This window comes from Wasmannia auropunctata, unplaced genomic scaffold (assembly GCF_000956235.1).
Source record: "Wasmannia auropunctata unplaced genomic scaffold, wasmannia.A_1.0 LD336090.1, whole genome shotgun sequence".
NCBI classification, from domain to species: domain Eukaryota; kingdom Metazoa; phylum Arthropoda; class Insecta; order Hymenoptera; family Formicidae; genus Wasmannia; species Wasmannia auropunctata.
The window spans coordinates 3,535,834-3,560,285 of NW_012026800.1; the positions used below are offsets into that span (position 1 = coordinate 3,535,834).

A 24,452-nucleotide genomic window follows, 5' to 3' on the forward strand; every position below is an offset into this window, starting at 1 on the left:
CGATACCGCTCTCTCGCTGTGTAGCGCAATTAAAACGGTGTCGCGTTTCGTTTTCGTGTGATAAGCGATGCGCGCTCGCTCGCGCGCGCGCGCGCGGTGCAGGCTCGCGCGGTAATCTATGAAAAACGGCGGGGATCGAGTGAACGAACGTTTCTCCCTGCCCCGTAACGAAAATTAATGCGCGCGAGAGAGCGCCCGGGCGTTTAAGCATGCTTTTAGCGGCCGTTCCATCACCGCGGCGGAATATTGAATAGTTCTGCAAAGCGACGTGCTATCTTTGTAGAGGAAAAAAAAAACCGGTTCCGTTCCTTTCTTAGAATACTAGCTATTCTCTCTCTCCCTTTATCTCTCTCTTTTTCTCGACCCCCTTCAGAACGAATCAATCTCAATTGTCAGTTTGATGTAATTATCGGCACGATCGATCGCGATTGCGTTTCGATGTCGGCGCGTAAAAGAAACGCGCGATTGGGCGGCCGCGCGTAAATTCGATTCCGGATTAACGCGACGAGAAACAAAAGAGGGCGAATAATGCACTCTCGACTTCCGCCAGCAAATCTCTCTTCCTTTCTCTCTCTCTCTCTTTCTCTCCCGCGGCTCTTGAGGCGCAACGTAAGGATTCGCGTAGTCTAAACTTCCTGTCGGTTGATTCGCCGTCGGTTAATCAGAGCGACCGCAGGATTCCGTTGTAAATTCCACGGCTTGGCGGCTCCTGCCCGCGGCGTCTTATCTTCACCCGGCCGGAAACGATGGGCGCGCGCGTTCGCCGCTAACGCCCGGCTTCCAGCAATTAATCGACTTTCATTATTTCCGCCGATTGCAACTTAAATTATTATACGAGAAACTTCATCCGGCGCATTTCTCACGAACGGAACCGATATTCCGGCACGCGGATCGTGAGGACCTTATTTCGCGGAGGTGAACGTTCGTACTTATAACGAAGATAAGTTTACTCCACGCGCGGACCGCCGTCGTTCCGCTTTCGTCGTCCGCGAAACTTTGTTGAACTCGCGAACACGACCCAGGTCTAAACCTGTCGCTGTTTAATCACGCGGAATTATTAATATCGGGAGCATAAAACTTGCGAGGTAATAATTAATTACGCTTCGAGCGGTAGATTGCCGAAGAACGATCGCTCCTGCTTGCGGTACTTAGAGGCAACGATGATAATTGGCGGCGCTAATCGATCGAGTTGACGGAATTGCAAAAAGAAAAAAAAAACACGCCGGTGCAAAAACTCATCCTTTGTTATTGTTCTTGAGATTACGCGACGTGAGTGAGACGCTTGATTAAAAATTATCGTGCACGACGTGCCGGGAAGATAAGGGAGACACGACGTTGTCGCACGTGTGCACAGATTGACGCGGAAAGAAGGAAGGAAGCTATACTTGGCCGACGCATTATACCTGGCCGTGACTAAGCGGCCGAGCGCGACGCCGACCTTGCACCTGCACCGACAACGGCGTTAATAACGAACGTACGAACGAATGTACGTACGACGCGGTCAGAAGCTGACTCCTTTCCCCTTTTTTCCCCATTTTCTCGGTGTTTTTTCAGTGACGGCAACAAAAACGACAGTTGGGGGCGAGTGAGAGAGAGAGGGAGAGAGAGAAAGAGAGGGAGAGAAGGCAGCAGGACGCAACGCGCCCTTTCTCCATCCCCCGATTCGCGGGAGGGAGGGGACGCAAATGAGCTCGCCTCTCCTTCTATCTCGTCGGTGCCGGTTCAAGCGCGACCACGTGGAAAGCTCACGTGCGTCAGCGGTTTTCCGTATCTCTGGCCCCGATTCTGTGTTTTCCACCGCGCTCGATTAAGCGCCCGCGCTGCACGTTCCACGGTACAGAGTAACCGCGGCCGAATAATTAGCGGTAAAACCGGGTATAGGGACTGAATCGGCAAAGGGGAGGAGAACGAGGATCGAGTCTGTCTCGTTATTGGCACGCTGTTCGATATAAAGGGACGATAAAGCGAGCACTTTATCGATTCGGCGAGGAGAATATTTTCGGCTTCGTTCGGCCGTATATTTAGTTGTGATCCTCTCTCTCTCTCTCTCTCTCTGAATGAGATTGCAACGTGCTTCCCCGGTATCGACTGTCCTAATATTAGACAGTCTCGTAAGAGCGTCGATAAATCGCCGTTGATAAAAGCCGCGGCGTTCTTTATCTTTGGCGCGATTCGCGAGAAGAATACATACGTCGGACGTCGGCACCGATGACATGGCATGGAATGATGGATTGTGATCGCGTGATTATCGGAGCCGGAAAATCATACGTGATTTATTCTCTCGCGAGGAAAGATGAGATCGCGCGTTTCCTCACCTTCCTCACGTGCCACCACGCTCTCACTCGATACACATCAGGATCGTAAAACATTACAAATGAGAGAGAGAGAGAGAGAGCTCCGTTCGTGAATTAATAAATTGCCAAATTGAATCAGCCATCCGGATCAGCTGTTATCCAATTTCGCTTGAAAACACAGAACACGTGTAGATTAAATTGTATCGTAATTTATCAAGGACAGCTCTCAGGGAACGGAGCTCTTCGTAGATTTTATCCGAGCGAGCAATGAGACACGTGAAGGAAACCTCGGTTCCGCCGATATATATGTATATACCGCGAGAAAATAAACCGTATAATTTTTCGCTTCCCCTCGTCGACGTAATGCAACGGATGAAGTGGATGGAGAGGAGTTCGGACTTCAGGCTTCTCAATTTCGCTTGTGGTCTTTTCACGGTGGATGACGCAACGCGATGCTGGGAGAAGTGCCGCCGTTTCAGTTTCGCTGATTTAATCGAAGACCCCGCGGAGCATCCCGAAGCGTCATGATTTCAATTGTGCGTGCGGGAGAGGCGGTCGGGGGCTGAATCAAAGTGCGTTTAGCCGAGTGTAGCTGTATGTATCGCACGCATACGCAGCGTGTGCCGGAACGCGAAGGAGGCGTGAAGAGGGCATTCAGCGGCCTCATTGTCGGCCTCGAGTTCGTTACGAGAGGTCGAGCTATTGACCTCGTATCTCTTCTCGTTAAGGCGGCTAATTCTACCATTTTCCCGGCTCGCTCTATTTTCGTCGAAGTGATATGCGCCGTCGAAATTGTCGACGCGCGAAGATTCGCGCGTCGTGTCACGTCGCGGAGATTCGCGGTCGTCCGTGTGCCACTATTATCCAATCGTTCGATCGTATTGAACGCCGCGCCGTTCGCGCGAGTCGAGGTAACAATTTGCATTGTTAATCGGAGATCCGCCGATAGGCCGTATAATGAACTCGGAGAGTTCGTTATACCATACATGTATGATTAATCGGGGTAATTGCGGCGCACCCGGGGTAAATGCAACGCCGCAATATTTTGCGTTGTATGTGTACGCGTATGCGCGCGCGCGCGCGTGTGTGTGTGTGTGTGCTCAGCGGAGTTAATTATTCAAATAGACCACGTCTCTCTCACAACGGTCGCCGTCGTCCACGTTTTCTAACTAGCCCGTATATTTTCTAATAAGATAACGTGAGCACATTACGTATGAGCCTCTCGTAAAGCAGCAATCCCGTACGTTTTACCACGCAATCCTTTCAGCGCTTTACCGCCGTGACGAGAAAAACCGCGCGGTGGGATTTTCTCGAGCGCATTTCAGAAACTCCGAAAGAAAGATATATATATATATATATATATATATATACACATATATTTTTTTCTTTTTATATGTATATATATTTTATCGCACGAGAGTTTTCTTCGCCTGTCGACGGTGTCGTTTACGTTTTCGCATCATTCATTTTCATTCCCTTAATTTCCTTTCGTATTATTCGGCCGGCGAGAATTTAAACAAGGTTGGTATGTGTCGCGCTCGCGCTCAGAGCAAGGGACGACAATTTTCTTTCGTTCCTTCGCCGGCACATTTCCGGATTGTTCCCGGAATCACTCCCACCGGGTCGGCAGCTTTTTCGTTGTCGCTTATAGCCTGTCGCCTCATCCTATTGAAATGTATGCGCGCGCGTGTATCTGTGCGAACGTTTCCTTTATGACTCACGCCCGCACCGCGAAGCAGATTGCAATCTCTTGCGTAAGGTTTCGCGCGGCAAAAGAGACCCGAATTATTTGGCGAGGATTTACTTGCTTGAATTCTCGAGTCAAGAATCTGTTAATTGTGCGACATATAATCGATTTGTTAATTATAATTAATTACTCTGTAACTGTCGGTGCGATTTTAATGCGATTTTAATGTGCGACGACCATTTGGTTTGACATTACTATCTTGAGGTTTATCTTTCCTAAAAGATAAAAGACGATACAACTTGAAATCTCTTTTTAAGATTTTTTAAAGTTACATTATATCTGACATTGTTAGAGATGGGTAGAAAATAGAGAAATAGAAAAAACTGAACATAGCATTGCGTCGTTAAAGGAAAGCTCTGGAAAAATATTCCCTTTCGTTGCCCAGTATCAGTATAGAATAACATAGCGTCATATCATAAAAACGATATTGTGTAAGAGTAATTTTTTTTAAGCTAGATACGTGTTGTTCCAAAATTTTATATAGTATATAATGTTTTTAATAGGCATGCAAAAATGAGAGAGAGAGCGCTCTTTATATTTTAAAGATGTTATATAAATAATTGCATAACATTGCACGATAAAAATAGAATTTCGTTGAAATATTTCGCGCAAAATATAGTATTTGACATATTTATCAGCAAAGTTATTCGCACCGGGCGTAAAGATAGCTAGTTACGGTACTGGCAAAGTATGCATTTTTCGTAATAATACTTTGCTCGATACGTTAGTTGAAGTTCGTCCAAGTGCGAACGTTTTCGCGTTTCTCGAGGTGCGTTAACTCGTCCAGTCGTACGCGTTCATACATTCATTAGTGAGAAATATTAATTGTTCTATAAACTCAAGATTAATCGTTCATCTATATTTTTATTACATCAAGTCGCCAAGGTAAATGACTGATTGATTAAGATATGTGAAATTTTCTAAATAAGATATGTAGAGACTCTCTTTCTCTCAAAGTAAATTAGCGATTAAACTTTGTTTTCTAGCTTTTGTTGCAAAATAAATAAATAGTTGCAAATATTATTTTTAACGTAATTTGTTTGTCATATCTATTCTTTTTAAAAAACGCACAAATTAACTAATATTATGTTTGAAAAATAGTTTGCAAAAAATTAAAGAGAAACGTGATGTTTGATAGATTCCTCGTCACCAATATTGTCGACTTTTTCTACATTAGAAAATTAATTTCATTCTTTCACTTTTGAGCTCTATGAGCTCATCATCATATTATTAACCCTCGGATTCCTCGGAAAGCGAATGGTTTTTGACGGACGCGGGAGACGAATGCAGGGTCATTTTGACCTATAATAGAATTTCTATTGCAAATTAGTTTTCAAAAGAAATTATTTATAAAAACGCATTTTGGACAACATATACTTTATTTCTTTTTAATTTTCTGTACACCTGAAATATTTTTTGTATGATTCTCCTACACGGAAAGAATGATTTTGTTGAAAGGTCTAAAAATTTTGCTAAATACAGATCTGAAAATAATTTTTGTTTAATAATCAAAATAATTTGTTGGAAAATTAAAAATGATAGACATTATTATAAAACGTTTTGATATTTTAGTAATCATCATTTTAGTAATCATCATTTTAGCAATCATATCATTTTGACTTTCCAATAAAATTATTTTAATTATTGAACAAAAATTATTTTCTGATCTGAACCTAGCAAAATTGTTTTTTCCGTGTACAAATAAATTGATTACAATTTTGCTAACTTGTACTTCGTATCATTACCGACGCAAATATAACATCGTGGTCGTCCTTCAGACGCCGCCATTAATTGCGCTGTTTCGAGCTATCTTATCGATTATGAAACAAAATAATCCTGCATTCGTCATACATAGGTTAAATATTCTATATGTATTACATACACACACGTGTAAAATAACACATGATTACGTATTATTTTTTAGATATATGAACTATCTATAAACTATTTATGTAAGATGGAATATTCACAATACATAATCGCTTTACATTCTTTCTTGGATTTGCATTTTTTAACCTGCTATATTTCGTGTTTTGGATATGATTTGAAAAATGTATTATCATTATATAATTATAACACATAAAATGTAATTGTATAATATAAACAGAGTTAACACATAAAGTGCAATTTCACAATGATTCAGTATCCTTTTCCGCATAAGATGTTAGAACTACGTTGCGTTTGCACTAGAGTTGGCACTCTGCAACGAAACGTCTCCTCTTCGTAAAATTTCGCGCGGGATAACAATGAAGAGGTCACAGGCCTCGTAATTCGACGTGCAAGGTCCGATCCGCCTGATACCTCGCGCGCGATATTTTTAATTAAGAACGATTGTTGCGCCGCGCTCTATAGGGTAGATACGCGCGCTTATTCGGGAATAGCGGTAAAACGGACTTCCGTTTCTACGACGCTTACGTGCGCGCGCGCGTCGGGAGAGAGAGAGTGTGTAGTCGCGCCCGTAATTGTATCGCGAAAAATTTATGATCGCGCCCGGATATGTATTTACGGTATAAATATCTGCGCGCTTATAAGGCCGTGGTAAAAATACAACCCCGAAAGAAACGCCCGCCGTCGGACGCGCGGCTATAAATAACCGGTCGCCCGCACGTTGCAATGGATACGTTGCAATGGATTTCCTCTTGTGATTCAGGGAGATATTTCCTTCTTTTCTCTTTCTCTCTCTCTCTTTCTCTTTTTTTCTTTTTTATCCCCGCAATTGTATCGTGTATTTCGGAGAGATTAAACGGTAATGAGTTTTATTCATATTCGCATAAAGAAAGGGATAAACATTCATTTGACGGCGGCCAAATTGAAATTTTCAAGTTTAACCACCGGGCTTTCCTACCGGTGGTTTTCCCGCGTTAACAAGATATCGCGAGGTTTTTATGCTCGTTGAAGTACCTCGGACTTCTCCGGAGAATCACGCGTTCCACGTCGGCCGGCGCAAAAAACCGCGTCGTTCACATCTGGCATTTCGCTCTTATCGCCGGGTATCTGCCTCCCCGCGGTATCAATCTCCCAATCTTCACTGATGGACCGCGCAAATCGACGGGATATCATTTAGCATTAGCCGCCGTGTTTAGTCGTGCGAAACGGCTCGGGAGTATTCCGCCCGCGTACACGATCGCGTGCGCGACGCTCTAATCCGCGGCTGATTGCGGAAACGCGGCGGTGTATATATATCGCGCACGGCGTATCCTTCATTACCGTTCCGTGTTTGATTTCGGCTCCGGCTACTTGCTGGCTCCGACAGTCGGCGGCGCCGTGTTTACCCGTCGGCTTTCCCGAAAATATGATGATATCGCGCGCATGCAGTGTACGCGAGATTTGCGACGGATCACGGAAACGGTTTGGACAGTTTAATCCTTAACCGGCAGCAAAAACGGATGTAGTATGTTTTTAGGGAGGAGAACGTTTCTTGCGAAACGTTAAGGACAGACATACATTTATCGAGGGGAGAAACGAACGCGGTCGATTTGTAAAATGAAATTTATCTCACTTTACAAATATCACGCTCCAATACTCTTTTAATTATAAATTACACCTCGTTAAGATCTCCATCACTTTTATATCCGCTTTTATAACGGAAAGAGAAAAATGACGGTATTCAATTTAGTCATATTGCGTTACAATCAAAATATCGCGACTGGATATTGCGATTGTTGTTAAGCATACAAAAAATCGTAAATCTCCATTACTTTTATGTATGTATATACATCACGAAAGAGAAAAATAACGAGCATTCACTCTTCCCTTGTATTACATTACAATCAAAATATCTGTGTATTGCGATCGTTGGATTGTACAAAAATCGTAAATCGTGAGCTACGAGAATCGATTCGATGGCGCGTTGTCAACACGGCGGCGCGTCGATTCTGCGTTGAAACACGCGCTAAAATGTACGGCACCGGGTACAATCTCGCGTAATAGTTGTATGGAATGTTAAAGTGAGCTCGTTTCGACACACAAAGAGAGAGAGAGAGAGACAGGGAGAGAGCGACAGCGTTCGAGCGTACACACAATAGCAAATCAAGCGCGGGCGAATTGTTCCCAAAGCGGGGCGCGTCGGCGGTGCGTATGTATGTACATACGGACGCGCCGCTCGTAATTCTCAAAGCCGAAGGAATTTCTCTCTCTCTCTCCCTCCTTTATCCTCCTATTCTCGCATTGGACGCGAGTCGACCGTGAAACGAGTTTAACGAGATAAAAATCATCCAGCATCGTCGCGTTATCCGTCTCTCCTCTCGCGAGAAAGAGAGAGACAGACAAATAGAGATAGAGAGAGATGAAGAGGAGATATTAAAACCGTAAATTCCAATGCACCTTCCCACTTCAACGTTCGCTTTCTTCCCGAGCAGCGGTCCGATTCGCGTAGAATGGCCTGCCCTCGGCAGATCCGTCCCTTTTCCCGTGCGAACGAACAGGTAACAACCGGCAGTGACGGAAAAATAATTGCGCGATTGAAAGGTTTACGGCGATATAGATATTTCGAGCAAAAAAAAACACATGGACGTAGTTTGGTCCGATACAGCGTTATATTCGTACAAATTATAATTCTTAATGCCAATGTGGTCTATTGTGGCGCTTAAATTAAAATTGGTAAAATTAGTAGGTAACGAGAGAAAAGATTACATGGTATTCTGTTAGTATAAGCATATTACATACATATATATATATATATATATATATATATATATAAAATGTATTGAGCATGCTGAGCGTGGAAATGCAATTAATTCTCAACGCGATCCGATTTCTTACGTCAGTGAAGAGACGTAAGCAGCATCCCGCAGCACCCTTAGACGCGCTTCTGGCGACGCCCTTGCTCTACGAGCAGGAAATTCTGTGCCAGGATGCGAGTTTGCACGCTTGAACGCTGCGTTGCGATTATATCAAGACGATCGTGCCGTTAAAAATTATTAAAGAGAGAGACGCCGCGCTCGACACTTCCGTTTTCCCCTGTATTATTTTGCAAATTGATTCGCGCAAGCTTGACGCGATGCTTTTTTCCAGCATGGGGTGAAAATTAATTAATAAATTGCATGCTTTTATTCAAGGGCTTTCCCAATCGATTTTCGCATAAAATGATAAAATCGCAATAAAAATTTTATGTACGCTGTGCTTAACTCTTTAGCACAACAGAAAAAACAATCGCAGTTTGCAATTTGCGCGATAGAGAAAAATGTCAATAGATAGTAATCGCAAAATAGTTGAAATAAACAAAAAGTTGTATGATAGCAACTCGGCCTCTGACTTATTGCTAAATTGTAATAATCAACTATTCCTGCGACAAAAAATATTATATATTATAATGCCACTTTATTTTTTAAATATACATATTTCTAATTAAAAAATGATTTGCGTTAATAAATGCATTATCTAAAATACAATAAATAAAGCTGTATGCTACACACAGAAATATATATGTATATAGAAAATATAAAGAACGCATAGAAGTGTAAAGGAACTAAGAGAATACTTGTTTTTCTCGCTTTTAATTAATCTCGGATTTACCTAATCAGATTAACATTATCTATTTTGTCATTTTCAATCACAAATGTCAGCCTTCGGCGTACTCAACGCCGTAATTGTCTCTGATAAGCGCTTCATTACTCCGATAAATCCATCGGAGTTATTACAATCAATTCCAAAGAGAAGCCAAGTAGTTCTTTGAACTCTTAATACTTGCTTTTCTATCAAATTGAGGGTGATTGAAGAATCGATACGATCGGAATTATTTCAGCGGGAAGAGGCGGAAGGAGGAGTTCGCGGCCGTCGAGTGCGCGAGAATTTGCTTGAGACGCGAATTGAGAAATTGCGGCGTAATAATAAATTAATCGATAAACCGAAGATATACTGTCGGCGATCAATTACGTCCATACAGACGATTTGGCGTGTGCGCACGTGCGTTCATCGTTTATACATTTAATTCTTTACAGCCCGCTCACGCAGATAATTCGGTGCACTCGTGCGTTCTCCGTTTACATTAATTTAATTTAATGCGATACGACTCCGGCACAGCGCGTCTCACTACCGCGTTTCTCGTACCTCGTGTGCACCGACGACATCGGAGCCGCTTGCATATTTCGTCCAAAGCACCAGCGCCGGCTGAAGCGTACCTACGGTGCGCTACGATCTCGGTGTCCGCGAATAACCCCGGGATTGACTCAGAGGGGTCTCTTTGCCGCGTTCATAACCATTAGCGGGGTCCGCAATTGCGGCAGCAGATCATATTGCGACTATTGCGGTAACCGCGAACCGAGAAGACTCCGGCTTCCACAGTTCTCCGTCCGCGAAACGTCCCCTTTGTGTCATTTGAAATTCTCTGCCGAAACGCTGGCCAGGAAACCTCGAGCAGCTCGTGTTATCCTATCCGTTTGACAGCTATATAATCGCCAGTTGGATAACGGGCGGATAATAAACGCGCCGATGTAAAAATAAAACGATCGGGCGCTCCGATTCGACCGGCGAAAAAGAAAAGCAATAATTAATTGGAACTTATCTCCCGGCAAAACAAGTTTCCTTTGGAACTTTTCATTCTCGCCGTGCGGCACAGCGAGACAAATAGTACGCTATATATTTGCACGCGAATTTACTCTCATTTCCAAAAACAAATGTATTGTTGAACCGAGCCACACACCGCCTCCGAAATCACGCGTGAATAACAATAAGCGCAGGGAATCCCGACACTCGTCGTTATCGTTATTCGTCAGCATTATATTCGGCAGCGAGAATTTTTTTGTCGTCGAGATTATCGCAGATCTTCCGACTGATTGCTCGGCGGATTTTAATTTTAACGCTCGTCGAGCCTCCGGGGACGGGGAGCAGCGCTCGTCTTCACACGCCCGACTGACACCGTCGGCGACGCCGACGTGTGTCGCGCGCGTTGCGCGTGACAGCAGCGGCGGGTCTGTCACTGACAAATCACTCGGCTCGGCTTCGAAAATGTAACCCTCCCCCGCCCGCTAGTTGCGTAATAATACGATAATTCTGGCGGGTCGCCCGTCTGCAGGCTGCGTTGTGAAACACGACGCGCAGGACGCGCGAGCGGGGTTAAATGCACCCTCGCGTTGTGCGACCCGGGTGAATTGACGATATATCTCCGATTTAAATTCCGTTGCTCGAAATAAATAGAAAAAAAAAGGGGCTAGGCGCGTAAACACGGCCGATACGGTATTACCTCGTAACACATCCCGCCGACGAATCAATCCCCCGATTCGCGAGCAACAAGTGACGCACGAAGATTTCGCGAAAGAATGAAACAGCCCCCTCCTCCCCCCCTCCCACACGTGTCTCGCGCTGTGACGTTATCTCTCGCGTTACCTCCCGAGAACGTGTTCGAGGCGAATTTTTCGTATGATTTCCGCGAAGAATGCAACGGACGGAAGCTGCACACATTTCTCCGGCGACGGTTCCGAGATAATAACGTCCGTATCGTTCGTGAAAGAGATCATAAGCTGAAGCAAAAGGAGGGTTGGGAGAAGGGGAGGGAGGGGAGGGGGGGAGAAACGGATTGCTCCGTCAATTCGGGATCCTCCACCGCGATCCTCCTCGATCGCGTGCACCTCGTGCAGCTGCAGCTGCTGCTGCGGTCGCTCTGTCTACGTCACGTGCAGTATACCGCAGGAGTAATCGATTTGCCGCCGTTTTGTCCGACGAGCGCGCGACGCCGTCGTATGTCCGGCTCTCCGAAAATCCTCCGGGCGCACCGTTCCGAGGCAGCGTTTATCTTATCGGCGTCGTCGCGACTCGGGCCCGTTTCCCTAAGCGAGAATCGAAGCTCGCGAACCGACCGACGTGTGCTCTATTCGGGCTCTATTCAGTCACGAAGTCTTACCGCAGGATCTCGTGGCAATTCATATCTATCTCGGTCTGTGCTTTAGCTGCGCTTTTCCGACCAACGCTGTGATCCGTGGATTAAGCACGTCGCAGTCTATGAATTAATTACTTCGAAGTTCGACTCCTCACGTTCTATCACCGTTCTAATTAGAAGTAAGTAGTTGCACAATGTGCCGTGTCGCACGAGCTCCAGAAGAATGTGTGTGCTCCGTTTTACGAGAGATCTCCCCCTCCCCCCCCCCTCCCCCTTCGCCAGACCTTGGGCAACATTTCGCGATAAACGCGTTGAAGAAGTTGTTCCAACATCAAATTTGCTTAGCGATGACAATATGGTAATGATCTTGGGATTATATTCACGTGCCAGTTCCCAGTAAAAGTTGATCACTCAAAAAATGCTGACGCACGTTTAATTTCACTTCTGCGTCGCTTTAATGTACCGATAACGCTTAACCATTAACGTGCCACCATTGGCATTGAGAAATTTGACGGACGTCGCGTACGGACTGAATTTACGAGAGCGTTTTGACGGCGATATTTTCGATGCCGGTCCGTGACCGATTGCGACTAGTTTAAAGCCCGTGTCACACTCTATACGCATTGAAGATTGAGGATTGCAAAATTAAGAGGATTAGAGAATTCGATCAATCAGAATGAAACGGATTAAAATTAAAATTATCGTACTAGTCGAACTCGAATCTCCAATTCGCAGGCCTCAACCTCCAAAAATCGTAGTGTGATACGGGCTCAACGCCTCTCGTCGATTAACTCGTCGACCGCGGTCCCATGCCGGCGCGATATGATCTCACGAATCAAGACGTCGTGACGTTGCGTAAGCGTCCCGACGTCGTGGCGTCGCGACGTCAGTCGCTCCAGGGTCGCAAAGGGGTGGCAGCGAGAAAATCACGATCGTACGTTCAGTCTGACGTTTTCTTCACGGTAGTTTGCAACCAACTCGATATCGCCGACAGGTCGCTTCTCGACAGGTCAGTTTCGCGCCTCTCAAAAGAGTGTGATCTTGAATCTCTTCTTCCGGGGGGAGGGGGGAGGGGATGTGTGTGAGCCTGTGTTTCTAGCGAATCGAGCTAGAAAGTCTTATTCTCAAAAAATTTCCCATATAAAAATGTACGAAAATGCTATAGTATATACGTTATGTGTGCATACAGATTTTCTTAATGTTTTCGTTTGCGTATAATTTTTCGAGAATGAAGCCCCTGGATCGATTTCAATTCGCATCTCATGGTCAATGACACGTCAGCCTGAACAAATAACGCGATTGCCAATGTAGACATCATACCAATTATCACGGTGTAGTTGCCTATAATTTCTTATGCTTTTCGCTGTTTCCAAATCAGGAAGCGCATTGCGCAATGTCTGTAAACGACGCCATGTCTACTGATGAATCATCATTGTTGATAATGACCGGCGTGGTGTGTTATCTTTAATATGTACTGTTTTCAGCATGAGTCTTTCGGTTAGATAAAAGCTCAAGATTAAAGATTTAGATTACGTTATATAAGAAGAGATAATATCCGTATCTGCGCTCTCTCTTGGGAGAATCACGTGAAAGAAATTGAATCAATGAAAGCAAAGAGATGCTTCGAATACTTCGAATTTTTTACCGCTGCCATGAATAATTGATCGTGGAAAATAACAGTTGAATTATTTTTATTTAGATCGGCCGAAATTTGATCAATGTGCACTGCGACGGAAGCAAGCGTATCGTAAAATTCTAGAAATTCTAAAATTACAAAATAATATCTAAACATAACACATGTCAGACACGATAATTGCGACTGCAACGTCGTATTGAATTTCACGAGCGTTCTCCTTTAAGGCGTCGCGTTGCTTCCCTTCCTTGAATTCTTTTGCGACATTTTCTCGCGGAATTCTCGTACTTCCTGTAATTTACACGACGCAAAGAGAAAGAACGTTGGCAAACAGTCCATGTCTCTCGTAACGGACGTGATTAAATTAATGTAATGCCAAGGGGAACTTATTCAATTACGAGAGCATTCGACCGTTCTTAGAAATGTTTCGATTCAATTTGATAAATACACGATAAAAACTCAGTCAGTCGATTTCATTGCGAGCCGGTCATTCGTCGGAAAGGCATTTTTCGACGATGTCTAATTAGTTGCAAGTAAAGATCACAGGAGGAAAAACCGAATTAAAAAATGGAAGCCGCATTATCGCCAATTTCAACACGAACTTCCCCACGCGTGATTATCAATTCTAATAGTCTCAGAAAATTTCCCAGTTTTTAGATCTGACAAGCCGCTCTTGTGAAGATATCGATCGCTTTGCGTCCGTCGCGCAATCGGCATAATTTACGCGTCGATTTAAGTACTCAGTTGCTCAAACATCTCGTAACATCTTGTTTTCCAAAGGAGCAAACGAAATTTCCACACTTGTCCAAACAGTTGTAATAAATCATATCGCGATATCGTAGACAGTGTCACGCCGTGTTGCGCGTATTTGCGAAAAAGGGCGATTGGGAAAATCATTGGGTACTCCGCCATCGATTCTAGGCTCACATCCAAATGCACTTCTAGTCGCACTTGAGTTGATGAAAATTAGCTTTAATCGCTCTCGGAGCGACGCAAACCCGTTTCGGTCGAAGGGTCTATTAATAAATGGAATTTACAACGCTGTCACAAAGCAGTAGATTACAAAGGACCGCCCCACCATTATCATATCAATACTTAATGACAGATTATTCGGCTTATATGAAATCGATTTTTCCTGAACATGATAATGCTCCAAGCATTGATACATCTTGAATTATTAACGAACGAAAATAAGAGGATATTTGTAAATTACAGTTCAGTGAGATTGTAAATAGTTGATATAACCGTACTCTCTTGCGTCGCGTTGCGCACACTTGCGAAATAACCCCTCGGGTTGACTTTACGGTAAGCTTTCAGACTAGCCTTACTCCGTAATAAAATTTCAATTTAAATTCTTAGAATTATAAAAATATGTAGTTTTAAGGATGGAAAAGTTTGCTGAGGAAAAATGAATTCCAAATTGACAGAAGAATTTAATTGTTAATATATTCTGTACATTTTAATATTTATCATATAAAATTTATAAAATTAATATAAATAATATTTAATATTCAGTAAAATTATACGATATTATGTTTTTTTTTAGAGAAGAGATAAAAAATGACAAAGAATTATAATATACTTGTAAGTACGTCTAGAAGAAAATGCAATTGTACATATAACAACGGATTTTGTAAAGGCTGCTTAATAACACCTTGTGTCTCATCAGAAAAAGATTTATAGAATACTTTTCTGAAAAAAAAACTGGGAAAATTTCCACGTGTTTCATCAATCAAGGCGATACATGTGTCTTTCTTGCGAAAGGCGCGCAATCTCGATCTCTCGATTAGATCGCAAAAAACCGGAATCTCGCATAAATATTCCGTTTCACATATGTACGGTTAAGCGTAAGGCCGATTGTCTCCTGTTCGCGGCAAGGAAAGGTCTCAATTTCCCGCAAGCAACTCTACCCTGTATCAATCCCCATTCCCGCGTCTTATCTACGCGCTCTTCGTGACTATAAAAGACACGCATCTCCGAACGATATCTCTAGTGTCTCCCGAATACCAATCGCGCCGCGTCGCGTCGCATCGCGCGACTTCTTTTTCTTCGTTCGTTTCTCTCTCAAAATATCCGTATCTCGTAAGGATAACAGAACAGGATATTGCGCCTGTAACGTACTGAAACATTCATCACGCCGTTGCGACTCACTCGGTGTTTCCCTCGGTCCAGTGATCGTGCAGACACATGTGACACATTCAAGGACATAGGACGGATAGGAACAAGAAACTCGCGCGCGTGTTATCGCGGATTATCGAAGTGATAGCTAGGGGTCGGTGATCGCTTACGGCCGGATCTAGTTGAAACCCATCGTCGCCGAGCACGTGAAATATATTATTTTCCGGATATCGCCGGGAGACAGAATAGACGAGAAAAGGTGAGTTCCCTCCTCGTGTTCGCTCGTCGCCGAGGCCGGCGAATTCGAATTCGCGCGAAGGGCGAAACGTCGCCGGAGACATTCGCGTTGATTAAATCGGGCCGGTCGGAGTGGTCGGTCGAAATATTTTCGAGATACACCTGGGAGGATTCGGGATACCGTGACGGTTATGAAGACGTAGGGCGCTTCCTAAATGGATGGTTCGTTTCGTTCGTTCGCTCGAAGGGACTGAGCAGTCGGAAGAGGGTCGCTTATGATCGAATCTAGATTCCGTCATTATCGCTGACGTCTGGCATCGAGTGATCGCGCGGTTTCTGCAAAATTGATTCACTATCGCGAGTAGAATATCTAGTACCTTTTGTAGCTTGGAAGTGGAGAGACGCCACTAATTTTGTAAAATAGTAATAATAATAATAAGAATAAAAAGAGTACATCGAATTTCACTCGTCTTGATTACTTAATGTTTCTGTGTTAATGTGTGTTTAGACATATTTAATATTCTCATTCTTCTCTTGTCATCTCTATTTTCGATGATTTAACGCGCTATCTGCTCTTAGACATTAAATATCGCGATATCTGCGTAATACATTTGAGACATTTTCAGCGATTCATGTGAGCCTCTCTCTCTCTCTTCTCTCTCGCTCCGTAATTATGGATGTTGTACACCCAGCGAGTAAACAAGCAAGACCACATGCGTAATAGGAGTAGATGTAATAGGAAATCGAGAGCAGCATCAAAGACCAATGTCTGCCTACTCCCTGTAATCTGTAATTACATTAAATCATGTACCTTTGTATCGTTCACTGAGTTTACTGTCTCTCTCTCTCTTTCTCTTTCTCTCTCTCTCTCTCTCTCTCTCTCTCTCTCGCGTAGCTCATAAATTACGATCGACTACAGTGACAGCATCTTCATATTTTTATTGACTGGGGAATCATCCGATGTCGAGTATTATCAAATTTATTTCGCGATTTGCGATTCCCAATTATTATTAGCATTGTTTACGATTATTCTTCTCTATTCGATGCATTTCACAAATTAGAAATTTTCGCGAGTATTCGGAGACGCTCTCGAGAAGCACTTTACTCCTCTTCCCGTCGCGATAAAGTCTGGCTATTGCCAGACAACTCGGATCGATCTATTTTTATCGCGCCGCTTCTTCGACGAAGAAACCAACGATCTTTTAACCATTGCTGCCAAGTTTTCCCGGCGAAGTTTTCGATTGAATCCGCTTGACGCACAGCGTCGTTCCTCCTTCTCCTTTTTGTATGTATAAGTTTTAAAAAGGAAGTACCAGCTGGTCCCTAAAAATATATTTGTTGCGAGGAAGTGCGCGAACGGGTAATACATTTATCGTGCGCTCAAGTCCTCTCGAAATCAAATTACAAATACGATACTAGAAAAGTGTAACAATGAAGTAAGTGGTTTACGATTATTGGATAACTCTAAAATTCTGTTTTTAATATATTATAAAATAAACAGCTATAAAATGATATTCAAAACTGTATGCTAGTTCACCCAATGTGGAAACTACGAGTATTTTCTATTTAGAGATACTTGCTCTTTACTTATCTGACTTCTTTAAAACGTTACGATATTTATTAATCACGTGCTATTAATTATGCTCTCGTATAAAGAAGACTATCCAAGAAGATAATCCAATGGTAAAAGTATTTTTCGTCCGAATTTATTTCTATATAATGTTAAAAGTAGAATTGTACCCGGTTTTGAAGAACCGGAATTAAGCAACATTGTACAATAAAAGGGAAATTCACGCTTCATAATTTCCGCACAACTGGATTGTATTCGAGAGTGCATTGACAATAGCATGTCAAATATTTGCCGGAATTAAAAATAGCAAGATCGTCGATTGCGTGTGTTTGATTGTGAAATATTATCGAGAAGCAAGTATATGGCATCGCATTGTACAAACGTTATCGAAAGCACGCGATTTCACAGATCGATAAACGAATTTCGCCATCTCACGATATTTGTTATCTCAAAAGCCGGGTTTACGTCGCAATCGACGCGCAAGTATATATACGATATGTACATCAAGTAAGAGTATCAGGTGATTTTTTCCCTCTCTCTTCGTTATTTTATTTTAAAAATTATTATTTTAGAAAATTATTTTCTCGCTATTATATATTATATTTAAACAAACAATAAACAATAATTAATTATACTGTGTTATTGCTAGCAGCCCTTGCTAATAATTTCATTATTGTCCTCGTCGTTACAATCGCAGATGTACGGATATGTTATCTGATTCTAGTGTTTAATAGCATTACAACATAAAGCGATTATCAAATCCACGTATTTTTGCAAAAATATTCTCTAGTGTTACAGCTTTTTTTTGCCAACGCACTATGCGTACATATATCAGTGAGCATCGGAAGCAATTAGAACATCCAAATATTTTTTTTATCAAACATATTCTCAATTTACGCTCGCAATTCAATAGTCATTTATATTCATTCTGAAAAACTCGATAAATCGTTGCTTTGTTAGTAACATGTAAACATCGTGTAATTATCTGAATAATCTGATGAATCTCAGATTCTTTAACGATTTTAGCATTAATCTTTCCGTAACGACAACTTTCCTTGTCGACAACAACTTTGTTAATCAAATTACACATACGTGTTGGAATCCGTTTTCAGCCGCGACTTTGAGTAGACATCGCCGTAAGATTTTGATAAAATAGCGTACGTGGAATTTACTTTATAGTGACTGACAAAGTGTCGATATAGTGTTTTTGTGTTTCTTTTCCAGCCAGATTTATCGCCGAAATGACGATCTGTCAGTTACATTAGCATTAACAGAATTTTCTGCGACTCTTGCAATGACTTACTATTGATTAATTTCTAGCTCTTTACAACTTCCGAAATTCACATGAAATCTGAATTCTAGATAATTGCAGAAGTATGTTTACGAGAGATTGCGATTACCAGAGATAGCGATTGCCATAAATTTGAAAAATCTAAAGAGAGAAAACACATGTTTCGTGCACATGTGTCGGGAGATTTCCTGATAAGCAAGCATGCACAATGGATTTGTACAATTGGTTTCCTGTGTTATACGACTATTGCGACTGATAGCGACACGTGAATCAATCATCATTAATAGCATGTCTTAGCCGGGTCTCTCTCTTAAGAGCTACAATATTGCACCAATTAACATTAATCAAGAGGATTAAAATAATTTATCAAAAGCAGCAGTTATAAATAAGCGCATTAATTCGCTACGTTAATATTCTTCTGGTTTCCGTAGATTTATCTCTTGACAATATTGTGAATTTTTTTCCGAAAAAAGATTTTACTTTTATTTATAATAATTAAAAAAGCTATTGTTATATTAGCTCTTTATTATATTTTATTATGTTTTATTTCTCAGTTTACAATATATGTATTGTAGTATGTCTCTCTCTCTCTCTCTCTCTCTCTCTCTCTCTCTCTTGTAATCTTTTCAGGATATCTTTTGCATAGCCGGATTCCTGAAATTACTAGGGGGAACTCAATGTTAGATGTTTCATAAAGATAACGTTCAGACTAATAGCGTGAAACGAGGAAGAGACTCTTGTGGACAAGTCTGTTTCGCGTTGATTCTTGTAACAGTATTAAACTGGAAACTCTCGTAACGGGATTGGATGGTCGACAAGTCAAGGATACTTAGTTGCGAGTGTTGGGACGAGGATTTTGAGCTTTGTTACTGACGGAGGGACTGTACGCTCTAATCCCCTTCATTAAGCGAGCGCTTTAATTTCAATGCCGCGATTGCAATCGTCGCTGTTTAGTTCATCGTTAGGAATTGAACGTAATAATGCAAAGAACAATAAAGTCTTCTTTGAAAAATAATGAGGAGCGCCCTCATTTTTCATCTCATTTTCGTTAATTCGTTTCCAGCTTAACTCGAACCTTTAATTAAAAAGCCTAGTTGTCATTTATTTATTTTTTTTTTTTACGTTTTATTAAATCAAGACCGAATGTGAACGTTATAGGATATTTATAAGACAAACTCGTAAGTTTTTTTACAAGTTTGACAGGCATATATTCATCCTTTGCGGATCGCGGAGAAACGCTTGCGCTGCATTTATTTTATTCAAGATGCAATGGAACGTCGTTGGCCGGAGTGGATGGACGTTACTTCTCGAATGTCGCACTATTTTCATCGATTTTCACAGAATTTACCACTCCGCTCCCGTATCCGACGTGCGGCTGACCTGTGCGCGTTAGAACTACTGAGAGAACTCGTTTCACGACTTTTCTCTCCATCGTATTTCCGAGGCGCGGTGTCTCCTGGGGTGAAGTCAGTTGTTCCTTTCGCAGGTTACATCGAGATACTCTCGCGCGTATCCCGCGTGGATAAAACCTCGCCTTAGCGGGGATGATCCTGCGAAATGGTCCCACGGTGGCCACGAATCGATTAGCTTCTGAAAGAACGTTGCCGGCACAAACCAAATTTCCTACCCCCGTTTTATCTCGTTATTTCGAAACGCGAAAGTTTCGCAACGGTGCCCTTTCGCCGCGACGTACGCCGAAAGAGAAAAGTAAAGTATTTCGTAAACTTCTTCGCGAGAAGGTGCTCCGAGATACTAATGCATTAAATTGTCGCTTTTGTACTATCGACTGTTGGTCGGAGTAAAATTGTGAGCGTGGCTTTGATGCGTGTAAAAATTAATTAAATGTCTCCTGTATGTGTAGTGAAGAAATTAAATTAGCAAATTTATATATATGTATAGAATACAGGTAAGATATATATATTATATATGTAAATCTGGTAATTTAACTTAATATATAAATGGTAAATTTAATTTAATATATAAATCTGGTAAATTTAATTTAATATACAAATCTGGTAATTTAATTTCTTAACGATGTACGTAGAAGACATTTAATTAAATTTTGATTATCTATATGGGAATATCTTCCCATGTAACTAACGATCCATCCAGTTTCGTGCGAGAGGTCCTGTTGCGCCATTAGCGAAATCAGCGGAAGCGCAGCGCGATTACTTGTTCCTCGTTACGGAAGAAAATCGCAACTTTCCGCCGTTTCGACATCAAGTTAACAAAGTTCAGATTTTCCAGTGGCATCTCATTTTTTTTCTTGTTTCCGCGGAAGTTCTCTCTCTCTCTCTCTCTCTCTCTCTCTCTGCCGAGGATATCAAATCTTAGATTAATCTCTGGCATGATGCATCGCGCGGCCATCGATCTTGCCTCCGCATTCTGTAAGTCGCAACATCACTGCATTTGCGTGAATTTTATTATGAATAAGGAGACTCTCCCTCGAGGGAGAAATCGTATAATTTGCATGGCAGCTGAATTCGCACCGCAAAGACCCCGTGATAACGAATCCGGCCGTTGAGAAGCCAAACGCGGAATGTTCCGACGGTAATGGCTAGTAGAGCTTATAGTTAAGTTCCATTACATCACGGCGGAAGAGCAAATCGGAATCTAATCTTATCTCGCTTAATTGATCGCCTCATTATCGCTGGCAATACTCTTCTATTACTTGGGGAATAACTGGCGTCTGATTAGCGTTCGATAATATCTCCCGCGACTCACAAGTACAGGGATAATCTATTATTTAATCACACGTTACCAACTTTACCGAGACGTAAATTTAATTCAGCGCTTAATCAGTGAAAAACCCGATTTCGAAGGAAGTCTGTGACTGACTAAATTTCTGACGTTTCGCAAAATTTTCGCTAAGAAAAAGTCAACTCCATCGAAAAGCGCGCGGCGGAACGATTCAAAGGCAATCAAAGCGAAATCGGGGAAACCCCGGTGGAAAATGTTCGTCCTGCATTTTCGCTCATACAATTCGCATGGTCGTGTTCCGCACGAGCCAGACATTGCGCGAATACTTTCCCGCTGACTCGTTAGATTTAATTTACCGCTAAGCGAATAACCGGCGTTGCGTTTTCCTCCCGCGGCTTTGGCACTTCCACGCCCGCGTTTTCCACCCCCGTGGCATCATCCCCTATTTGAGGAAGCCAGAAGAAAGTGGGGGGAGGGAGGAGGAACGGGGAGAGCATTTCGTCCCGACGAAACGGATGCGGAAGCGCGGTCGTGAATCGCTGCATTACGAGCCCGACGCGGCGCACTCCGCAACACGCGAATTCACTGGCAAACCGCAAGAATCGCAGCCGGGGGTTTGAAAGTACGATGGAAATTAATTTGCCGAGCTTAACGAACCCAAGGCCCACAAAGCAGCGGCAGGCACCGGCGGGTACATCGTGTTAATTACATTGAGAGCTGGCAAGAGCTGGCTAACGGCTAGGAAGACGGTGGGATGCTCATTTTTGTAAGCGGAAAAAATAATCGCGACGCGCATCGGCAATGACACTCAAGTCAAGTCGCTTCGCTTTCTGGCACCGCAAAAATGTACACGAGAAATGTCAATAATTAACTAATTAGATATATTTGACGAATTAATAATTAGAAACAGCTACAAGATGTTCGCAAAATGTGCTCGTGCTCATCTTTTATTTAATTTTCAAATTCTTAATGTTAAAATTTCTTTAATGTTATATCTCTAAAAAGAACAATTATTACAACTATTCCGCGTCTCGAAGAGGCGCTAATTTTTGTAAGTAACAAAGATTAATCCGGACCGTTCTTCGCGAGTCGTAAAATAATAAATTGCCGATTCCCCGGACACGTGTCTCGAGAGTCGCGCGTTCCGCGGAGGATTACAAGACAAGTCTCGCCGTTGGAGGTCGGTTGGGAAATTAGTTTCCCCGAGCTTAATGGAGTTCCGTGAGCGCGAAAGATGGGCACCTCGGAGGCGACGACTACCGACGAAAGTTTCGCGCAACTTTTGCAATTTTTTCAATTAGCCGCGATTTTTCAACCGGCGCGACGGAGCGCGCGCGCGGCGCGCTGAGAAATGAAAGCGGGTTTTACGAGTCCGTCGTGTTTGTTGGACTCCGCTCTACTTCGTGATTCCGTCCTAACGATGTTACCCCGCGTATATTGGGAAAGTCAAGCGACGTTATGAAAGTCTTAGTAACTGAGCGTGCGCGCGCGCGCGCAAAGTTCTTTATTCCGAGAGCCCGGCGCAAGAGTGGCCCGACGTCGCCGCGTCCATTCTTCCCCTCGACAATAAGCTTTCCGTCATTAATGGGCAGCATTGTGCCGAGCGCTGTATCGCGTCGAGCGACGAAAAACGACGGCAAATGCGTCGGCGGTATCTCGGTGACGGCTGACTTCCGCCCCGACTTCCGGTTTCGATCGATGATTTACGAGGCTCCCGAAAGGAACCGAGAGAGGCTGAAAATATATTGTGCGGGTACTTCTGAAACTGAACTACGCTCTCGCTCGAGTCTACACTGTGAGAGACCTTCTCGTTCTTTAGACACACGTCTTGTGTTCCTTCCCCTATTTGATTTTCCTTCCCCTGTCTTTTCTACATTTTTTTTTATTTGGATCCCGGCAGCGACGTATCTACATGTACACGTGCTTTGTCTCACGCGAAAGATATCGCAGGATATTCGCGATTGATACTTTAAGGTTTCCGAAGGGTTGCGAATGGGGTTTCGACATAGGGAACGTGAGGTCGCACGAGGGAGACAATTTATTTGTCGGAGCCAATAAGTCGGTCGTGTTAGATCAATTGGAAAGAGGGAAGTGTTATAAACTCCTCTGCCGCGCGCGCGAGAGGTGGGCTCAGGCGCGCGGCGGAGAAAAAATCTCCGTTCACACGGGAGCGAGCTTATTGGAGGCCGAGCGACAAATGAAATCGGGAAATCCTACGTGAAATAGGATAATCTGAAACTGACGTCGCTATCCTCTTTCGCGTGCGTTTAAATACCCCCGACGTTTCAATATTTCGAACGGGGGAGACAAAAGGGAGGCGGAAAGCTTTGTTAGTTAAGGAAACAAAGATGAAGTTTCTCTTTCGGCGCGACAGGAGATTCGGCGATTAATTTTCGAGCGGCAGCCAATAATTCACCCGCGTTTCGTTTTATTGCGAAATACGCGGGGGCGAGACTGCGCCGATCGATAACGAATACGGCGATACAAGACTAATAAAGTCGCAGCGACAAATATTATACGCCCAGGTCCGAATAACGGGCGAAAGGGGCTCGCATTTACGTCTCATTCGATACGTGATTTAGTAATTTAGTCTAAACGGGGGTGGATTTACGAAACTCTCGGCAAAGTGATAAGAAGTTATCTCGAGTTAATTGGAAATGGTGATAAGTCGCGATAACGAAAGTGTTATGCTGGTCTAAAAGCATAAATAATTGTATGGACCGTAGTGTTCACCCTAATTTTGAACACGTCAGAAGATAACATAGTATACAGACTATATACGGCCGTGATAATGACCATATGGCCACGGCAAATAAACGGATCGAGCTGCCCGAGCGGTCCATCAAAAGCCGATCGGAACATGTGCAACACGCTTCGAATAAGATAGAAGGGAAAATGTTGCAGATGCGATTCGTATAATTTCGAGGAACGCAATTTTTTCGCGCACGTTAGGGAGATTATAAAGAAAAAAAGCTCGCAATCACGTGATCGCGCTCGCGCAATTCGTGAATTCGTCCGATCGGATCGGTCGAGGGCCGCGTGAAATGCC

At 43.1% G+C, this 24,452-nt stretch overlaps 1 protein-coding gene across 7 annotated transcripts in view; it reads left to right on the forward strand.

The window, feature by feature from the left end:
- The window catches only part of LOC105447956 (multidrug resistance protein homolog 49), a 60,252-nt gene that overhangs the window by 13,123 nt on the left and 22,677 nt on the right, over positions 1-24,452 (forward strand). For 2 of the 7 annotated variants that reach the window (XM_011686291.1, XM_011686293.1), the window contains exon 1: positions 15,485-15,864. The exons of the other annotated variants lie outside the window; for them this stretch is intronic. The gene's annotated coding sequence lies outside the window, so the exon portion shown is untranslated. Of the gene's footprint in view, positions 1-15,484; positions 15,865-24,452 lie in introns of those variants that run through there. 7 annotated transcript variants of the gene reach the window in all.